This window comes from Mobula hypostoma, chromosome 3, assembly GCF_963921235.1.
Source record: "Mobula hypostoma chromosome 3, sMobHyp1.1, whole genome shotgun sequence".
Lineage (NCBI taxonomy): Eukaryota > Metazoa > Chordata > Chondrichthyes > Myliobatiformes > Myliobatidae > Mobula > Mobula hypostoma.
This window is the reverse complement of record NC_086099.1, coordinates 128,047,241-128,067,132: the sequence shown is the minus strand read 5'-3', so window position 1 is coordinate 128,067,132 and position 19,892 is coordinate 128,047,241.

The window sequence follows — 19,892 nt, the reverse complement described above, 5'->3', positions numbered from 1 at the left end:
TATGAAGATTTTGCGTGTTTTCCCTGTGATCCCATGGGATTTGCATGGTGCTTTGGTTTCCTCCCACATCCCAAAGACGCGTAGGTTTGTAGGTTAATTTGCTACTGTAACATGGGTGCCAGGCGGAGATACGTCTGTACCAAAGGATGTGTAAGGGGCTTGTTCCCTTTGCTAGCTTGCAGGGCAAGGTGTAACATCTGCTTAGTTCCCCAGTCATGATCACGAGAAGCCATGGGAGGAGGTGGTGGATGGTCATATCGGCAGCTGGTTATGTGACCACTGATGCCAGGCAGACAATCTCTGGAGAGTATTGATAATGGCTGGGGTTACCTGTCTTGTAAAGACACTGTCCAGAAGAAGGCAATGGCAAACCACTTCTGTTCAGAAAGTTTGCCAAAACAATCATGGTCACAGACCATGATTGCCCACATCACTGATATGACACCTAATGATGACAGCGACCATGGTTCAGTGAAAAGCTGGTCTTGCATGCTGTTCATCCGGATCAAAACAACACAGTTTATTAAGCTGGAATAAGAGAAAACAATAACAATGCCGAAGAAAGTGTGAAGTTGTTGAAAAAGAGTGGTTCAGGTCAACAGTGAGTACAACAATGAAGTCACGACATGTTGGCCACTGTTTCAGATCTGTAGTCTGGCTATAGCCTCCAAAAATAAAGACTGACCTCTGTTTCATAAACCAGGGGCAAAATCAGCAGTAATGTATTCCTGATTTTGGGGTGACGGCTTGCTCTTTGTCCAGCAATTTCCATTCTTCTTCATTCTGTCACCTCCTGGGGTATGGAGTGACCAACTAATATCCTGTCCAAGAAATACTCAACCTCACAGTGGATGTAGTGATGTGAGCTGTTGCTCAAAGTCATGGGCATCATAATGAACTTAGAAGAAACACTACTTCAGCTACAACTGTAGTATCGTGTCCAGTACTGGACAATACTCTTTAGAGAAGATCTTGAAGAAGGGGCAGAAGTTTTACAGCATAGAAGTTGGCCCTTCATCTTATCTAGTTCATGCCAAGCTGATCTTCTGGCTAGACCCATGTGCCTGTACACAAACCATAGGCCCTATCAATCCAAATGCTTATATATTCTACCCTCTTAGACTACCTTCCAAGAATTTACCCATGACTGACATCAGACTCACTGACTTAAAATTTCCTGGCTCCTTAGAGCCTTTAGAACTTTGAAAAGTACAGCACAGGGACAGAACATTCAGCCCTCAGAACAACCAAACACCCTTAGTTAATCTCCATTCCGTGGCTGAGGATGTTTCAAATATCTCTGCCAGGACACCAGCAATTTCTACACTAGCCTCCCACAAGTTTTGAGGGGACACCTTGTCAGGTGATGGGGATTTAACCACCCTAGTTTGCCTTAGGACAGCAAGCACTTCCTCTTCTGTAATCTGAGGATGGTCCATGACCTCACTACTCTTTTGTTGTAGTTCTATAGATTCTGTGTCTGTTCCTAAGTAAATGCAAATGCAAAAATAATTATTTAAGATCTCCCCCATCTTTTTTGGTTTCGTGCATAGATGATCTCGCTGAATTTCAAGGACCAATTTTGTCCCATGTTATAATAATATTTTTATTAATATAATTCTAGAAATTTGTAGTTTTAATAATGTGGCACAAAATACTCTGCAGATGCTGGGGTCAAAGCAGCACTCACAACACGCTGGAGGAACTTGGCAGGTCGGGCAGCATCCGTGGAAACGATCAGTCAATGTTTCGGGCCGGAACCTTTCGTCAGGACTGAAGAGGGAAGGGGCACCTGGAACCTACCAGCCTTCTCCTTCCCACCCTTCCCCCACCTTCTTTATAGGCCCTCTGCCCCTTCCCTCTTGAGTCCTGACGAAGGGTTCCGGACCGAAACGTTGACTGATCGTTTCCACGGATGCTGCCTGACCTGCCGAGTTCCTCCGGCGTGTTGTGAGTGTTAATAATGTGGCAGACTGAAGCTGGGCTAATTGCCCTTGGAACTGAGAAGGATGTTGGTGGATCAGATAAAGATATTTGAAATCTTGAAGGGTATGGACACAGCTGAGAGTGAGAAGCTGTCATTTTGGGGAGAAGGGTCAAAAAGCAAGCAATACAGAATGAAGTTGAACTGAAAAAGTATCAACGGTGACATGAGAAAACTTATCCACACAAGTAATTATGGTTGGGAATACACTGCCAGGGGTTTTATTGGAGGCAAACTCAACTTTGTGGAGGCTAGTTTATATATTCAGGTAGTAGGGTGGAGATGCATCTCTACCAAAAGATGTGTATGGTGCTCCTTCCCCCTGCTAGCTTGCAGGTGTGGCACCTACTTAACCCCTCGATCAGGGTCACACGAAGCCATAGGAGCAGGTGGTAGATGGTCGTATGAGTAGCTCGTGCAGATTCGAAGTCTTGGTTATGTGACCATCCCTGAAGAGTATTGACAATGGCTGGGATCACCCATCTTGTAAAGACACTGCCCAGAAGAAGGCAATTGCAAACCCATGCTGTAGAAAAATTTGCCAGGAATAGTCATAGTCATGAGACCATGATCGCCCACGTTATATGATGGGGCAGATAATGATGATGGTGATGAGTTTATATATAACAATGCCACCATCACCAGCTTTGGGAAATGCTGGGATCATGAAATGTGCTGTGGCAATGGCATTTCTTTGTGTTAATTTGTGTGTTATGTGGATCAAGAACTAAACTAATCATTTTACTGCTATCATCGGTGTTCTGGGCTTGTTCACTTCTCATGACACTGTCAATGACTTTGAGCCATTTGTGTAACTTCCCGATCAAAGCCTTGATACAATTTTCTGCTTGCTCTGATGAAGCAGACTTTCGGAACTACTTCAAGGCCTTTCAACAGTCAATAGGTTTCAGTAGGATACCACCCTGCCTCCTGCCCTCATTCGTCTGAATTCCAGTGAGTACAGGCCCAGAGCCATCAAACACTCCTCATATGATAAACCTTTCAATCCTAGAATCACTTTGGTGATCCTCCTTTGAACCCTCTCCAACGTCAGCACATCCTTTATTAGATGAGGGGCCCAGAACTGCTCACACTACACCATTTGGGCTGAGAAAATGTATGATTTTGACTAATTTCTTTCAGATTGCTCTGAACACCTCAGCTGTGTGCATACCTGATGCTGAAAGCACCTCATTGCTAAGAGTGAATTGAAAATGCCTATATGAGTTTCCAGATTAGCATGATTTTCCCAAAAACTATTGTTATACATTCAAGTATAGAAATGTGTCCATCTTCTTGCTGTACCAATCAATAAAATAGAGCAATGTGATTGGATTTCTAGGCTTCCTTTGCCTCTTTAATCAACAGTGTAAGCTTTGGATGCTAATCTGAGTTCAGGAAGTTTTTGACACAGTAAATACTCCTTAACCTGTTTTCTCATTCTGTTTTCTGGCTTCCAGTTTTAGATGGCACTGAAGTGCAGTGACGACTTGCTGGCAGCAAACAAAACTGCTAGTTACTTTATTAATCACACTATTTCTCAGAAACAGTCACTGCAAACATAGCCTGTAATTTGCCTTTTGCTGTTGAACTTTAGAACTGTCTATATGACCCGGTATTTTAGTGGTGTGAACTGAGGTCTTGAAGGTGCAGGATGGTTGCTGCATAGCATGTATGGGCCAGATTGTGGCAACAAGGCCCAGCCTGAGAGCATATTGAAGTGGCAGGGTCTGGCTCTGAGAGTGAGGGATGACTTGATGTTTGGCCGAGTTAAGCACTGGGCCAGATTGAAAATGTCAGTGTACTGGGGCCGGAGCAGAGGGATGAGCTGGTGTTCAGCTCGTTTCCCCACGACGATGACTATTCTCTGCACTGAAATGAAACTGTGGCCTACAAGTAATGGGCTCCTGGATCAGCCACAGTGATGACTGACTTTGTGGTTGTGGATTCACTTTTGTGAATTTCACCTCTGAATGTTATTTGCTTACTTTGACTATTTCAACCATTTGTTATTTTTCTGCACATTGACAGTTTTATGGTCTTCTATTTTTAATGGGTTCTATTAGATTTTCTTGTTTTGTGGCTGCCCATAAGGAGATGAATCTCAAGGTTGTATATAATATACATACTTTGATAATAAATGTCCTTTTGATCTTTTTGAACTTTTTTTTCTCTGGGTGGTTATGTATCCAACAAGTTTTGTTCTTGGTTGCACCATCATGATGTGTTTTGATGAGCTGTTTGTGGACAGCCTTTTTAAAAAGATTGGCTTTTATAAAATACTACTGTTAATATTCTGGTACATGGATTAACTACTGTTTCAATGGGATATTTGGTTGCCAAATTTGTTGCTTTCCACCGCAACCTGAAGATTACCCGAAACCAAGAGATCTGTCAAATGCAAATTAACTTTGTGCTTATTTTCTCTCTCTTTAAAGCATTTATCTTGAAGTTGTTACAGTTGCTATATAAACTGTTACTTATCCACCAGAATAGCAAGAGAAGCTTCAGTGTTAGGACAGTTTGGGAAAAAAATCAAGGATTGAAAGTCTTTTAGTAACTGTGTTGTTATAATGAGTTTGAAGTAGATTCTACTGAATTGTCCATAATCCTTGGAGCTAAGTGGAAATTGGATCGAATTCTGCTACCGTTAGAATTAATGCTGCCTCATCCTTCACAATTCATTCACAATTTCAAGCAAACAATACGAGAGTAAACTCTGGACAGTTGGTGGAAAAACTTTCAGATTTTCTTCAAAACCGAAATAATGTCATGGTAGATTTTCTTCCGGTTTAAGGCAATTTCAGAATTCGGTTCAAATATCCATTGAAACTGCATCCAATCATACCATTAGATGACGTTGTCTAGGAAAGAAATTCCTAACATAAGAGATGAGTTATTCGATATGGCCACACTCATTGTTGCAGTTTCTCCAGTTATTCATTGGTAGCAATTGAGTATATCTTGCCTGGTTCCCTCCTTGATTTTTAAGATGGATCAGTTTGCCCAATAATATCTATACAAAGGTCTTGTACCATCTCACAGTACATGGATTAAAATGCACTATGCAATTCTTGTGTCTGAAGATTATTTTCTATGTCCTATTAAGATCTACAAGATTAGCCCATGTGACTATGAATTGTTCTTGGCAGAATTCCATTGTTCTGATATGTGCAATTGTCTTGGACTTCCCAGGATTACTGGCATTGACTGCATCTCTGTGGTAGCTCTGCAGCCAGATCAAATGCAACTGGAACTGGATCCTCGACTTCCTGATTGGTAGATCACAATCTGAGAGGATCAGGAACAGCATCTCCGCCTCGCTGGCCATCAACATTGGTGCGCTTCAGGGATGTGTGCTTAGCCCATTACTCTACTCTCTCTACACCCATGACTAAGTGGCTAGGCCATTGTTGGCAGTATTTCAGATGATGACGAGAGGGCATACAGGAGCAAGATATATCAGCTAGTTGAGTGTTGTTACAGCAGCAACCTTGCACTCAATGTCAGTAAGACCAAAGGACTAATTATGTACTGCGGAAATGGTACGTCAAGGGAACACACATCACTCCTCATGGAGAGAAGTGGAAAGAGTGAACAGTTTCAAGTTCCTGGGTGTCAATATCTCTGAAGATCTAACCTGAATCCAACATATCGATCTAACATAAGAATGGATGACAGCAGCTATATTTCCTTAGGAGTTTGAGAAGATTTAGTATGTCACCGAAAACACTTGAAAATTTCTAGATTTACTGTGGAGAGCATTCTAACTGGCTGTATCACCATCTAGTATGGTAGGGGGTGGGGCTTGTCTACTGCTCAGGAACGAAGTAAGCTGCAGTGAATTGTAACCTTAGTCAGCTCCATCATGGGCACTGGCCTCCCTAGTATCCAGGATATTTTCAAGGAGCGATGCCTCAAAAAGGTGGCATCCATCATTAAGGACCCCATCACCCAGGTCAGGCCTTGTTCTCATTGCTACCATCTGGAAGGAGGTACAGAAGCTTGAAGGCACATATTGAATGATCCATGAACAGCTTCTTCCCCTCTGCCAACCAATTTCATCAGCATGTGTTGTGACATTGATTAGTTTTTCTGAAATTGTTGCATAAAACTTGATTCTGAAGTGCCAGTGCTCTGCTGTTGACTAAGCCAAAGAGAGTGAAGTTGAATGTACAGTATTGTATGAACTTAGTTACCCACTGTTGTGCCTACCAGCTTTTGAACAAAGTTAATGATGGTCTTGACCTTCCTTCCTGTATTCCGAAGTGTTTTTGTTAGACCAGTATATGATATGATGTAACCAACCCTATTTCAAATAGTTTCTTTTTTTTAGATTATAAAGACACGTAGTCCCCTTTTATTGTCATTTAGTAATGCATGCATTAAGAAATGATACATTATTTCCTCCGGTGTGATATCACAAAACACAGGACAGACCAAGACTGAAAAAACTGACAAAACCACATAATTATATATATAGTTACAACAGTGCACAATACCATAACTTGATGAAGAAAGTCCGTGAGCACAATAAAATTCAAAGTCTCTCAAATGTCCCACATCTCATGCAGATGGGAGAGGGAAGAAAAACTCTCCCTGCCATGCCGACCACAATCTGACTCTGATTCATCCGAAAACTTCGAGCTCTGATCAGCTCTCCAACACCGAGTACTGAGCGCCATCTCTGTCTGAGCGATTCGACCTCTTTCTCTGTCTCCAAAAGCAGGCAAGGCCGGGGATTTTGTGATTCCCGACCACACAGTAACGACAGCAGCGAACGGGCATTTCAGAAATTTCTCCGGATGTTCCTCTGTGCTTTCACGTCTATTTCCATCAAATCAGAAATTGTCCACAGCCCCTATTTAACAGATATGACATCATTTTTCACCGGAAAGCTGCCCATCATTTTGATTGTCAAATGTATCCTCAAGCCTTAACTTTGCTCATATGCACAGCTGAGATTCACCTGGTGGTTTTTGGTCAAATTATCCATTTCTGAAATGAAACTAATTCTGTGTAAATTTTATGTTGCACAGATCTTTGTCCAGTTCAGTTGGGGTTTGGTCCCATATGCCGCACAAGATTGCTTGCATTCATCATAAAAGCCAATGTAAAGGAGTGTCTTACAGCAAGTTGAATATCCTTTACTTGGATGAGCTAGTTGTGAAACGTGGGCAGAGCAGCCTGAATAGTTGACGTATCCTTAGGGAAAGTGTTATCAAAAAAAGTAAGTAAGTAATAGAGGAGAAAATGATTTATTAATAGTGATATTAGATTTTCTCTTCACTTTCTTATTATCTCTGTGCATGATCCTGATTTTAGTTACATAGAGTTACTTTATTGACAGGTACATTAGCTTCTGTGCTTCAGATAGGAGATCTTTCCAATTGCAAAGGCTAGGATGAAGATTGTCTCTAAACAACTTCTCAGTAAAATGCAGCTCCTTGTACTTGCTCCCACGCAGTGATGATGAGTGCTTTTTAAATGTGTCACCCATTAAGAGCCATCTATTTCTTGCTGATAGTGCATGCTCATAAACACGACAGGCTAACTTGTCTTTGACAGGGAAAGATTGGATAGAAAGCATTAAAACTTAGAATCAGTGAGTTCCACAGAATAAAACTGCCAGTAACTTTTCAGAGTCAACACTGCCTATTCAAGTTTATCTGTTCCTTTTTAATAATTGGATTGTGGTGCCACTGCTAATGCCAAAGTATAACCCATCCCTAGTTGTCCTAGAGAGGGTGATACTGAGTCCCTGGTGCAGGGGCAATGCTGCTGGATGCGAGGCGCCAGGATTTAGTCCTGATTCAGTACTGAATAGAATCAGAATCAGAATCAGGTTTAATATCACCGGCATATATTGTAAAATTTGTTGTTATGCGGTACATTGCAATGCACAATAATAAAAAGACTGCATTACAGTATATAGAAACATACAAAACCTACAGCACAATACAGGCCCTTCGGCCCACAAAGCTGTACCGAACATGTCCTTACCTTAGAAATTACCTCGGGTTACCCATAGCCCTCTATTTTTCTGAGCTCCAAGTACCTTAGAAGAGTCTCTTAAAAGACCTTAGCGTTTCTGCCTCCACAGCCGTTGCCAGCAGCCCATTCCACGCGCTCACCACTCTCTGCGTAAAAAACTTACCCCTGACGTCTCCTCTGTACCTACTTCCAAGCACCTTAAAACTGTACCCTCTTCTTCTAGCCATTTCAGCCCTGGGAAAAAACCTCTGATTATCCACACGATCAATGCCTCTCATCTTCTTATACGCCTCTATCAGGACACCTTTCATCCTCCTTCGCTCCAAGGAAAAAAGGCCGAGTTCACTCAACGAAAGATAAAATTAATATAGATAAAGTCAAATTAAATAAATAGTGCAAGAAGAGAGAAAAAAGAAAAAAGTAGTGATGTAGCATTCATGGGTTTAATATTCATTCAGAAATCGGATGGCAGAGGGAAAGAAGCTGTGCCTGAATCATTGAGAGTGTGCCTTCAGGCTCCTGTACCTCCCTTCTGATGGTAGCAATGAGAACCGGGCGCGTCCTGGGTAATGGGGGACTTTCAAGATAAATGCCCCATTTTTGAGGCATTACTACTTGAAGATGGTGTGGGTGCTGGGAAGGCTAGTGCCCGTGCTGGAGCTGCTTGAGTGCACGACCTGCTGCAGTGTATTTTGGTCCTGTGCGTGGCCCTCCTGTCATAGATGGTGGTGCAGCCAGAAGAAGAAGGGCCTTCGGCCTGAAATGTTGTCTGTTTATTCATTTCCATAGATGCTGCCTGACTTGCTGAGTTCCTCCAGCATTTTGTATGTGTTGATCTGGATTTAGACAGGTGGCTCTGTAGCAAGTCAGGAAGGATGGTGATCAACATGGAAGGCTGGATGTTGCTATCCTTGGCCTCTCAGATGATGGAGAAAATGGGCATGGGAGGCACTATTGTCTCTGTTTCCCCTCCATGATCAACATCTGCTTTTCAATTTTATTCTCTCTTTCACTCACCTCTCATCCACCAATCTCATACCCAGCAATGTGAACCATCTAACTGGATTGGGATAGCTCCAGATCTGTAAAATACAGAGATAATATCCATTATGTTACCGTGACAATCTAGGTTTTGTTAACTGCTAAGGAGATGGAGGAAAATATTGTCTTGATTCTTTGTCATTTTGTGCTTAGACGGAAATATAAAGAGAAAATATTAGAAATGCAAAGTAGATGAGGCAGCATCTGTGAAAAATCAATCAAATCAACATTTCAGGTTGAAATTTTTCCATCAAAACTGGGAGATAGAGAGAGAGACCATAAAAAGAGAAAATTCTAGAAAACCTCAGCAGTCATAGAGAGATAATGAGCTGAAGATCCTTCATCAACGGTGAGGAAGAGAGAAGACAAGTTAGTCTTTGCTGCAGAGAAGGTGGGGAGGGTGAGATGGGTAGAGCAAAAGGGATCTCTGCAAACAGGGTGGTCAGAACATATAAATATAAGGGAAAAGTAAGAGATGAGTGATAAGCAGAAGTCCTGATATAGCTGAATGCAGTGCAGTAGATATGAATGTACCCAATTTGCATTTGATTTCTCTTGTGTAGGAGATGGGTAGTTGAGTGCAGTTATGTCTCTACCAAAGGAGGTGTAAGGCGCTCCTTCCCTTGTTGGCCTGCAGATCACTCTTGGGCAAGGTGTAGCACCTGCTTAACCACCCAACCAGGGTCAGGTGAAGTCATGGAAGCAGGTGATGGATGGTTGTATGAGCAACTAGTGCATATCACAAGTTCTGGTTATGCAACCACTGATGCCAGGAAGACAATCTCTGAAGAGTATTGATAAAGGCTGGGGTCATGCATCTTGGAAAGACACTGTCCAGAAGAAGCCAATGGCAAACCACTTCTCTGGAAGAATTTGCCAAGAACAATCATGGTCAAAGATCATGATTGCCCACATCATATGACATGGCAAATAATGATGATGATGATGAGTGTAGGAGGCCATACACCAAACTTCTTTCAGTCCAGTATATTTCACTCAATGTTCACAATGTAGCCCCCTCATCATTAGGAAAATCAAACACACATTGGATGGCCTCCTTGTGAAACACTAGTGCTTAATCTGCAGGAGTGATGGCGCGTGGCCAGTTGGTTAAGGTGCTCATCTAGTGATTTGAAGGTCGTTAGTTCAAGCCTTGGCTGAGGCAGCTTGTGTGTCCTTGAGCAAGGCACTTAACTCTGCGACGACACCGGTGCCAAGCTGTATGAGTCCTAATGCCCTTCCCTTGGACAACATCGGTGGCGTGGAGAGGGGAGACTTGCAGCATGGGCAACTGCTGGTCTTCCATACAACCTTGCCCAGGCCTGCACCCTGGAAACTTTCCAAGGCACAAATCCATGGTCTCATGTCTCATGAGGCTAACGGATGCCTATAGACCCTGAATTTCAGGTTGTCTGCCATTTTAGTTAAACACCAGATTCATCACCCATTCACTCAGAAAGTCAATTATCACGTTCAAATTCAAGTTTACTTGTTATTCAACCATACATGAATATCCATGAATACGACAAATGAAATATTGTTACTCCAGGATCAAAGTGCAAAATACAGCAGCAATAATCACACTCAGCACAAAGCACATATAGCACATATAAGGCAGCAAGCATATAATAAAAGATTATTAAAATACAGTCACACAAAATATATATAGTCCATTAACATTTCAGCAGTCTGCAGTCGAACACAATACAGCTTGTCTTCTGCTGAACAAACACTGGGGGGCCATGATATCGCTGCATACAGCCACCTCTGGCGGAGCAGCTGTAAACAGGTGACACTGTGGCTTGAGGCCTAGTCCCTGCTGCTCTGAGGCCACGCAGCTCCCCCAACACCCCCCCACTAATTTCTGTATCTGACTTTCTGTATAGTGACAACAAAGTGCGATGTAAGTAAAGAAACAACGTTTACCTTTTACCTGGGCATGTTACAGCCTGTAGTACTCACTAATGCCACCTTCAGATAACATACACTTTTCTTTTATTTTTAAAGGACTTATCATTTTTGGATTTGCACAACAGTCTTCCTTACCAGTAGGCTGGAATATACAATATCACGCAGACAGCACAACATTGATAACATATGACTCAGTAAGGATTTTAACTGCCTATTTAATGAGCCATTGTTTAATTCTGTAACAGACATTCTCTCTGTTCCACCACTGATCTCCTCAGCTGTCTCTGTTACCTTGAATGACTTATTTTCTCTGTTCCTCAGTTAAATTGGCATCATGTTTTTGTTTGTCCTTCTCCTACCTGCAAACAGGCAGAGGCTAAAGAGCAAGGCTCCGGAGATTAGGACAACAAAGAGTGAGGCAGAGGTGCGACTTTGGGATTGCTTCGAGACAGTGGACTGTGCCGATTTCAAGGACTCATCTGTGGATCCGAATGAGTACACCACGGTTATCACGGACGTTATTAAAACAGTTGTAGATGAGAGCTTCCCCACAAATTCAGAGTCTTCCCCAATCAGAAGCCCTGAATGAATCATGAGATTCACAATCTGCTGAGGATCAGATCAGAGGCATTCAAGTCTGGTGACCAAAAAAGTTACAAGAGATCTAGGTATGATCTCCAGAAACCATCTCATGGGTGAAGTGGCAATTCTGGACTAAACTTGAATCAATGAAGGATGCTCAACAGTTGTGACAGGGCTTGAATGCTACCACCTCTTGCAAGGAGAAATCAGGAGATATAGGTGACAACAGGGGTTCACTTGCAGATGAGCTCAATGCCTTCTATGCTCGCTTTGACCATCAAAACGCGGAACAACCATCATAAACTCCTACATCCCCTGATAAGCCTGTGGTTTCAGTCTCTGAGACTGACGTGAGAGCATCCTCCAGGAGGACAAACCCATGGAAAGCATCCGGCCCAGGCGGGGTAACTGGCCGAGTATTAAAGACCTGATGTTGATCAACTGGCTGGAGTGTTCACTGAGATCTTTAACCTCCAGCTTCAGCAGTCTGAGGTACTCACCAGATTCAAGCAGGCTTCAATCATACCAGTGCCTAAGAAGAATGTGGTAGCCTGCCTTAATGAATATCATCCAGCAACACTTACATCCACTGTGATGAAGGGTTTTAAAAGGTTGGTGGTAGAGCATATTAACTCCTGCTTGAGAAGCGACTTGGATCTGCTCCAATTTGCCTCTCGGCACAACAAATCCACAGCAGATGTCGTTTCATTGGCTCTTCACTCAACCCTGGCACATCTGGACAGCAAGATGCAAATGTTAGGATGCTCTTTAATGATTACAGCTTGGCATCCAGCACTATCATCCCCTCAAAACTAATCAATAAGCCTCAAGAACTGGGCTTCAATACTTCCTTGTACATTAGGATACTCGATTTCCTAAATTGCAAACCTCAGTCAGTTCAGACTGGAAACCACATCTCCTTCACAATCACCATCAGCACAGGTGCACCACAAGGCTGTACTAGCTCTACCCCCTGCTCTACTTGTTCGACATAATAACTCTGTGACTAAGTACAGCTTCAATGTCATATTGAAGTTTGCTGATGACACCACTGTTGTTGGCCAAATCAAAGGTGGTGATGAATCAGCATATAGGAGGAAGATTGAAAACCTGGCTGAGTGGTGCCATAACAACAACCTCTTACAAAATGTCAGAAACACTAAGGAACTGATTATTGACTTTAGGAGGAGAAAACAAGAGGTCCATGAGTCAGTTCTCACTGCGGGATCAGAGATAGAGTGGGTAAGCAACTTTAAACTCCTCGGTGCTATCATATCAGAGGATCTGTTCTGGGTCCAGCCAGTAAGGGCAATTATGAAGAATGCAGGGAATTGCCTCTACTTCTTCAGGAGTTTGCAATGATTTAGCATGACACCTAAAATTCTGACAAACTTCTATAAATATGTGTTGGAGAGTATAATGGCTGACTGCACCACAGCCAGGTATGGAAACAACAATGCCCTTAAATGGAAAATCCTACAAAAAGTAGTGGGTACAGCGTGATTATATCATGGGTAGAATCCTCCTCCCTATTAAATGCATCTACAAGGAACACTGTTGTAGGAAAGCAGCATCATCATCAAACACCCCTACCACCTAGGTCATGGTTTCTTCTCACTGCTGTCATCAAGCAGAAGGTACAACAGCCTCAGGACTCACACCATCAGGAACATTTAATGCCCCTCAAGAATTAGACTCTTCACTCAACTTCACTCACCCTATCACTGAACTGTCCACACAACCCATGGACTCACTTTCAAAGATTGTTCATCTCATGTTCTTGATATTTATTGAACTTCTGGTCAAGACGGCACCAGCAAACAACGATTTCGCAGGCAACATCTTCCAGGTAGCCAGCCTCTTCAATTATTTTACTTTTTCTACACCTTCTGCTTGTTCCTTTTGTCTTGATTGTGTTTCAGAAACTGTTGGAGCCTGTGATGTGCAGTTTGGAATTCGATCGAATGATCTAGCGCTCTGCTGACTGTAGAAAGGACTGAGAATTGCCTCATGGAGAAGTCCAGAGACCATGATCAACTCCATTTTGGAATGTCAAGGAAGCCTGAAGCATCAAGGCAAATGCAGAGGAGGTCTGCGGTCGCTTTTCATGGAGGCCACGTATTGACAGATTAGTAGCTGGGTTGGCAACATTCAAAAGACCCCAGTTCAGCGGTTCTATGGTTGATCTTCACGGAAGAAGAGAATTCAATACTGATGGGAGGATGTTTTCGAAATTATGAGATTTATGTGATTATTGGACGGTAGTTTATATTGCTCTCATTCAGTTTTCTGTGATTTCTTTCTTTTTGCCAATTGTTGGGTTGGGATTCTGGGTGGGTGATGTGTTGGTTTTTGTGTGAGGGAGGGTTTGGGGATTTGGGGTCTGATGTTCTTGTTGGTTGCTCTGTGCGGGTGGTCTGTTTATTTTTATGTATGAGAAAGGGGGCTGGGGGTTTGATGTGATTGTTGCTTTTATTTGCGAGGAATCAGGTTGGGGGTTTGATGTTATTGTTGCATTTTTTTTGAAGGGAGTGGGATTGGGGCTTGATATTCCAGCTGCTGTTTTCCATGTTGGCGATCTGTTGGCTTTTGTGCAAGGGAGGGGTGTTGGGGTTTGTGAGCTTTGTTTCTTTTTCCTTTTCATGCAGGGAGGGGGTTGATGTCTTTTCTTTCAATGACTACCATGTTTTTTTCTGTATTTCATGGCTATCTAGAGAAGATGAATATCAGAATTGTATTGTACATACATACTTTAACAATAAAACAAGCCTTTGAACATTAGAACCTTTGATTTATTGCTTATTTATTATTATTTCTTTTGAATTTGCACAGTTTGTTGACTTTTGCACACTGTTTGTCTGTCTTATTGGGTGTGGTCTTTCATTGATTCTCTTATGGTCATTGGATTTACTGAGCATGCCTACAAGAAAACAAATCTCAGTGTTGTATATGGTGGCACATGTGTACTTTGATAATAAAGTTACATTGAACTTTGGTTGCCAAAGATATTGTGTTCCTGTGCTGTCCTGATCTATGTTTTATGTAATGGCAGAGTAGTCTGGACTTTGTTACTTTGATGGTAGTGTGGAGGTTGTCCCTGAGGGCAGTGCAGAGCTTGTCCTCGAGGACTGAGGAAGGTATGGAGCTTGTTCCAAGGACTGAGAATGGTGTGGAACTCATCCTGGAGGACTGGGAGTGACAGGGATCTCATCCCCTAGGACTGGGGGCAGCGGGCAGCTCGACCTCAAGGACTGAGGGTAGTGGGCAACTCATCCTGAGGACTGAGGGCAGCGCAGAGTTCATTCACAAGGACTGAGGGCAGCATGCAGTGTATCCCTTTGAAGGCAATATGACCAGATTAATTTTTTCTCAGCCTGGAAGGCTCCAACTACTTTGAGAAACTACTTTTCGAGCTTATGGTGGAATTTGTTGGAACAGTTTTGGAAACTGAAGACAGCAGTCACAGGGAATGGGATGGAGAAATGAAGTGGCTGGATATCTGGTATTAGCCTTATACTCAGCCAAGTTGTCACTCAGTCTGTGTTTGACCTCAGTACAGTGGGACAACATCATGAGCAAAAGCAGAGTGCACTAAATGAAAAGGAGCGCAATTGAATTTTTGCTTTTTATGGAAAGAGTGTTAGGGGACCTGGAGAATAGGAAGGCAGGAGGTAAAAAGACAGATGTTGCATTGCCAGACAACTGTGTACTGGTGCGAATGGAAGAATGAAGCAAGTGTCCCTGAGAGAATGGTCCCTTTGAGATACTTAGGGTGCAGAGGAAGATACGAAATGTTGCAGATGCTGGAGATGCATTGTATATACTGGATTAAACCATCCTGGAATGTTAAGTCTTAGAAAAGAGCTTTCTCACAAACATTAAATCTGGCTGTGAGCTGAAAAAAAAACTGCTGGAGCAGTTATCAATATAAAGACAGAAGCAGAATGAAGACTAATTGGACCACACAATGACACATTCTGTACTTGTTGAAGTTTACTCATTTGTTTCTTTTCCTGAATCGATTTGAAGTGAAACTGGATGATTTGCAGGAATTTAATGCCCATAAGAGTTGCAGACTTAGTTTTTGAGAAAGCCTTAGAATTAGATCACATAAAGTGACAATTAAGTTGCCATTGGTTTGCACCCTAATTTAAAGACTGTATAAAAGTCAATGAAAGGGCATATAAGGTAGCAAAAGTGAGCTGGAAGTGGAATGATTGGGAAGCTTTTAAAATCCAACAAAAGGCAACTGAACAAGCTGTAAGAATGGAACAGATGAAATATGAAGGCATAATGTAAAGCAAGATACCAGAAGTTTTTTCACTTATATGAAGAGTAAAAGGGAGGTGAGAGTTGATATTGGACCATTGGAAAATGATGATGGTGCGGTAGTAATGGGGGATAAAGGAATAACATTTGAGCTTAATGGGTACTTTGCATCTGTCTTCACTGCGGAAGACACTAGCAGTGTGCCAGAAGTCTGTGAGTGTCAGGGAGCAGGAGTGAGTGCCATTGCTATTACAAAGGAAAAAGTGCTAGGCAAACTCAAAGATCTTAAGGTGGATAAGTCCTGGGCCAGACTCCTGAGAGAGGTTGCTGAAGAGATAATAGATGCATAGGTCATGATCTTTCCAGAATCACTTGATTCTGGCATGGTTCCAGAGGACTGGAAGATTGCAAATCTTACTCCACAATTTAAGGGAGGAAGGCAAAAGAAAGGAAATTAAAGATCAGTTAGACTAACCTCAGTGGTTGGGATTGTGTTGGAGTCTATTATTTAGGGTGAAGTTTCAAGGTACTTGGAGACCAAAAATAAGTCAAAGTCAGCACGGTTTCTGCAAACTGAAATCTTGCCTGCCAAATCTGTTAGAGTTCTTCGAGGAAGTAGCAAGCAGGGTGGACAAAGGAGAGGTAGTGGAGGTCATTTACTTGGATTTTCAGAAGGCATTTGATAAGGTGCCACACATGAGGCTGCTTAACAAGATAAAATCCTATGGTGTTATAGGAATGATGCTGGCGTGGATAGTGGAATAGCTGACAGGCAGGAGGAAGTGAGTGCAAATAAAAGGGGTCGTTTCTGATTGGCTACCGGTGACTAGTGGTGTTCCTCAGGGGTCAGTATTGGGACCGTTACTTTGCACATTGTTTGTCACTGATTTGGATAATGGAATTGATGGCTTTGTAGCAAAGTTTGCAGATGATACAGAAATAAGTGGAGGAGTAGGTAGTGCTGAGGAAGCAATGCAATTGCAGCAGGACTTAGACAAATTGGAAGAATGGGTAAAAATGTAGCAGATGAAATACAGTGTTGGGAAATGTATGATAATATACTTTGGCAAAAGGAACAATAATGCAGACTATTATCTAAATGGAGAAGGTTCAAACATTAGAGCTGAAGAGTGACTTAGGAGTCCTCATGCAAGGCTCCCAAAGTTTAACTTATAGGTTGCGTCTGTGGTAATGAAGGCAAATGTAATATTGGCAATTATTTCAAGGGGAATAGAATTTAAAAGCAAGGAGATAATGCTGAGCCTTTTTAAGACTTGGTTCTACCACCTCCACTGGCAGGCACCCACCACACCATAAAATAGAAAGTACCTTGCAAATCTCCTTTCAACTTTCTCCTTCTTGCATTGAATTTTTTGGTTCTGATATTTTGACACTAGTCAGGCCGCACCTGGAGAATTGTCAACATTGTTGGGCCCTGTATTTCAGAAAGGATGTGTTGTCATTGGAGAGAGTCCAGAGGAGGTTCATGAGGATGATTCCTGGAATGAAGGGGTTAACATATGAGGAGTGTTTGGCAGCTTTGGGCCTATACTCGCTGGAATTTAGAAGAATGTGTGAGGATCTCATTGAAACCTATCGAATGTTGAAAGGACTAGATCATCTGGATGTGGAGAAGATGTTTCCTTTGGTGAGGGCATCCGGAGCTAGAGGACACAGCCTCAAAATTGAGGGACAACCCTTTAGAACAAGGGTAGGGAGGATTTTGTTTTTAGCCAGAGAGTAGGAAATCTGTGGAATGCTCTGCCACAGACTGCAGTGGAGGTCAAGTCCGTGTGTATTTAAAGGCAGAAGTCGTTCGTTTCCTGATCGGTCAAGGCATCAATGGATATGGTGAGTGGGATCCGGGGTCAGCCATGATGGAATGTCGGAGAAGACTCAATGGGCTGAATAGCCTAATTCTGCTTCTTTGTCTTATGGTCTTACAGTATAAGGCAGTAAAGAAGGCAAATAACCTTCTTGCCTTCATCAGTTTGGGTGTGGTGTTATTAAAATCAAGAAGTCACATTGCACCTATATAAAGCACTGACGAGGCCACATTTGGAGTCATGTGTGCACTTCTGTTCACCTCATTACAGGAAGGATGCTGCACTTTGAAGAGGGTGCAAAAGAAGTTTACCAGGATATTACCTGGATTGGAGAGAATCAGAGGTTGGATAAATTCGGATTTTTTTTATCTGAAATGTGGGATGCTGAGAAGAGATCTGATAGAATTATATATAACTATGAGAAGCATAGATCAGTGTTTTTATTAGAAACAACAAATTGAACACGAGAGGGAGAAAGTTGAAAGGAGATTTGCAAGGTGCACTCTATTTTACAGTGTGGTGGGTGCCTGCCAGTGGAGGTGGTAGAAACAAATATGACAGCTGCATTTAAGAGACATTAGACAGTCAGATGACCAGACAGTGAACGGGATTGATATGAATCATGTGCAGGAAAATGCACAACTTAAGTAGGCATTCTGGTTTGCACAGCCACTGTGGTCCAAAACACAAGCTCTATATATCCATGCAAAAGGTAATTAGACACAAGACCAGAATTAGTCCATTTAAGCCATCGAGTCTGCTCTGCCATTTCATCATGGCTTATTCACTTTTCCTCTCTGCCTTCTCCCCATATCCCTTTATGCCCTGACCAATAAAGAATCTATCAATCTCTGCCTTAAGTATACGTAAAGACTTGGGCTTTACAGCCACTGTGGTAGCAACAAATTCCACAGATTCATCATTCTCTGGCTAAAGGAGTTTCTCCTCATCTCCATTCTAAAAGGACGTCCTGCTATTCTGAGGCTGGTCTTAGACTCACCCACCATAGGAAACATCTTTTTTATATACATTCTATCAAGGTCTTTCGATATTCGATAAGTTTTCAATGAGGTCACCCCTCATTCTTCTGAATTCTAGTGAGTACAGACCTAGAGCCATAAAGCACTCTTCATATGACAAGCTGTTCAATCCTGGAATCATTTTGTGTACCTCCTTTGTACTCTCTCCAATGACAACACATCCTTTCTAAGAAAAGCTGCCCAAAGCTGCTCTCAATACTCCAAGTGAGGCCTCACCAGTGCTTTATAAAACCTCAACTTTACATCCTTGCTTTTATATTCTAGTCCTCTTGAAATGAATGCTAACATTGCATTTGTCTTCCTCACCACAAACTCCACCTGCAATTTAACCGTTAGGGAATCCTGCACAAGGATTCTAACGTCCCTTTGCACAACAGAGTTTTGAATGTTGCCATCATTTAGAAAATAGTCAACTTTTCCATTTCTTCCACCAAAGTGCATGACCAATCACTTCCCAACACTGTATTCCATCTGTCACTTCTTTGGCCATAGCTGCTCTAATTCCTCAAAACTACCTGCCCATCCACCTATCATTGTAATCTGTAAACTTTGCCACAAAGTCATCAATCCCATCATCCCAGTCGTTGACATATAATGTAAGAAGAAGCAGTCTCAACACAGACTCCTGTGGAACACCATCAGTCACTGGCAGCCAACCAGAAAAGGCTTCCAGTATTTCCCCTCTTTGCCTCCTGCCAATCAGCCACGCTTTATCCATGCAAGTATCTTTTTTATAATACCATACACTCTTAACTTGTTAAGCAGCCTCATGTGTGGCACCTTGTCAAAGGCCTCTTGCAAATCCAAGTACACGACATCCACCAATTCCCCTTCGTCTATCCTGCTTGTTATTTCTTCAAAGAATTCCAACAGATTTGTCAGGCAAGATTTTCCCTGGAAAAATCATGCTGACTACGGCCAATTTTATCATGTAGCTCCAAGTACACCAAAACCACATCTTTAACAATTGACTTCAACTTCTTCCCAACCACTGATGTCAGATTAACTATCTATAATTTCTTTTCTTCTGCCTCTCTCCCTTCTTGAAGAGTGGAGTGATATTCGCAATTTTCTAGTCTTTTGAAACCATTTCAGAATCTAGCAATTCCTGAAAGGTCATTACTAATGCCTCCACAATCTCTTCAGCTAACTCTTTCAGAACCCTGGGGTGTACACCATCTGGTCCAGGTGACTTATCTGCCTTCAGACCCTTCTGTTTCCCAAGAACTTTCTCCCTAGTAAAGG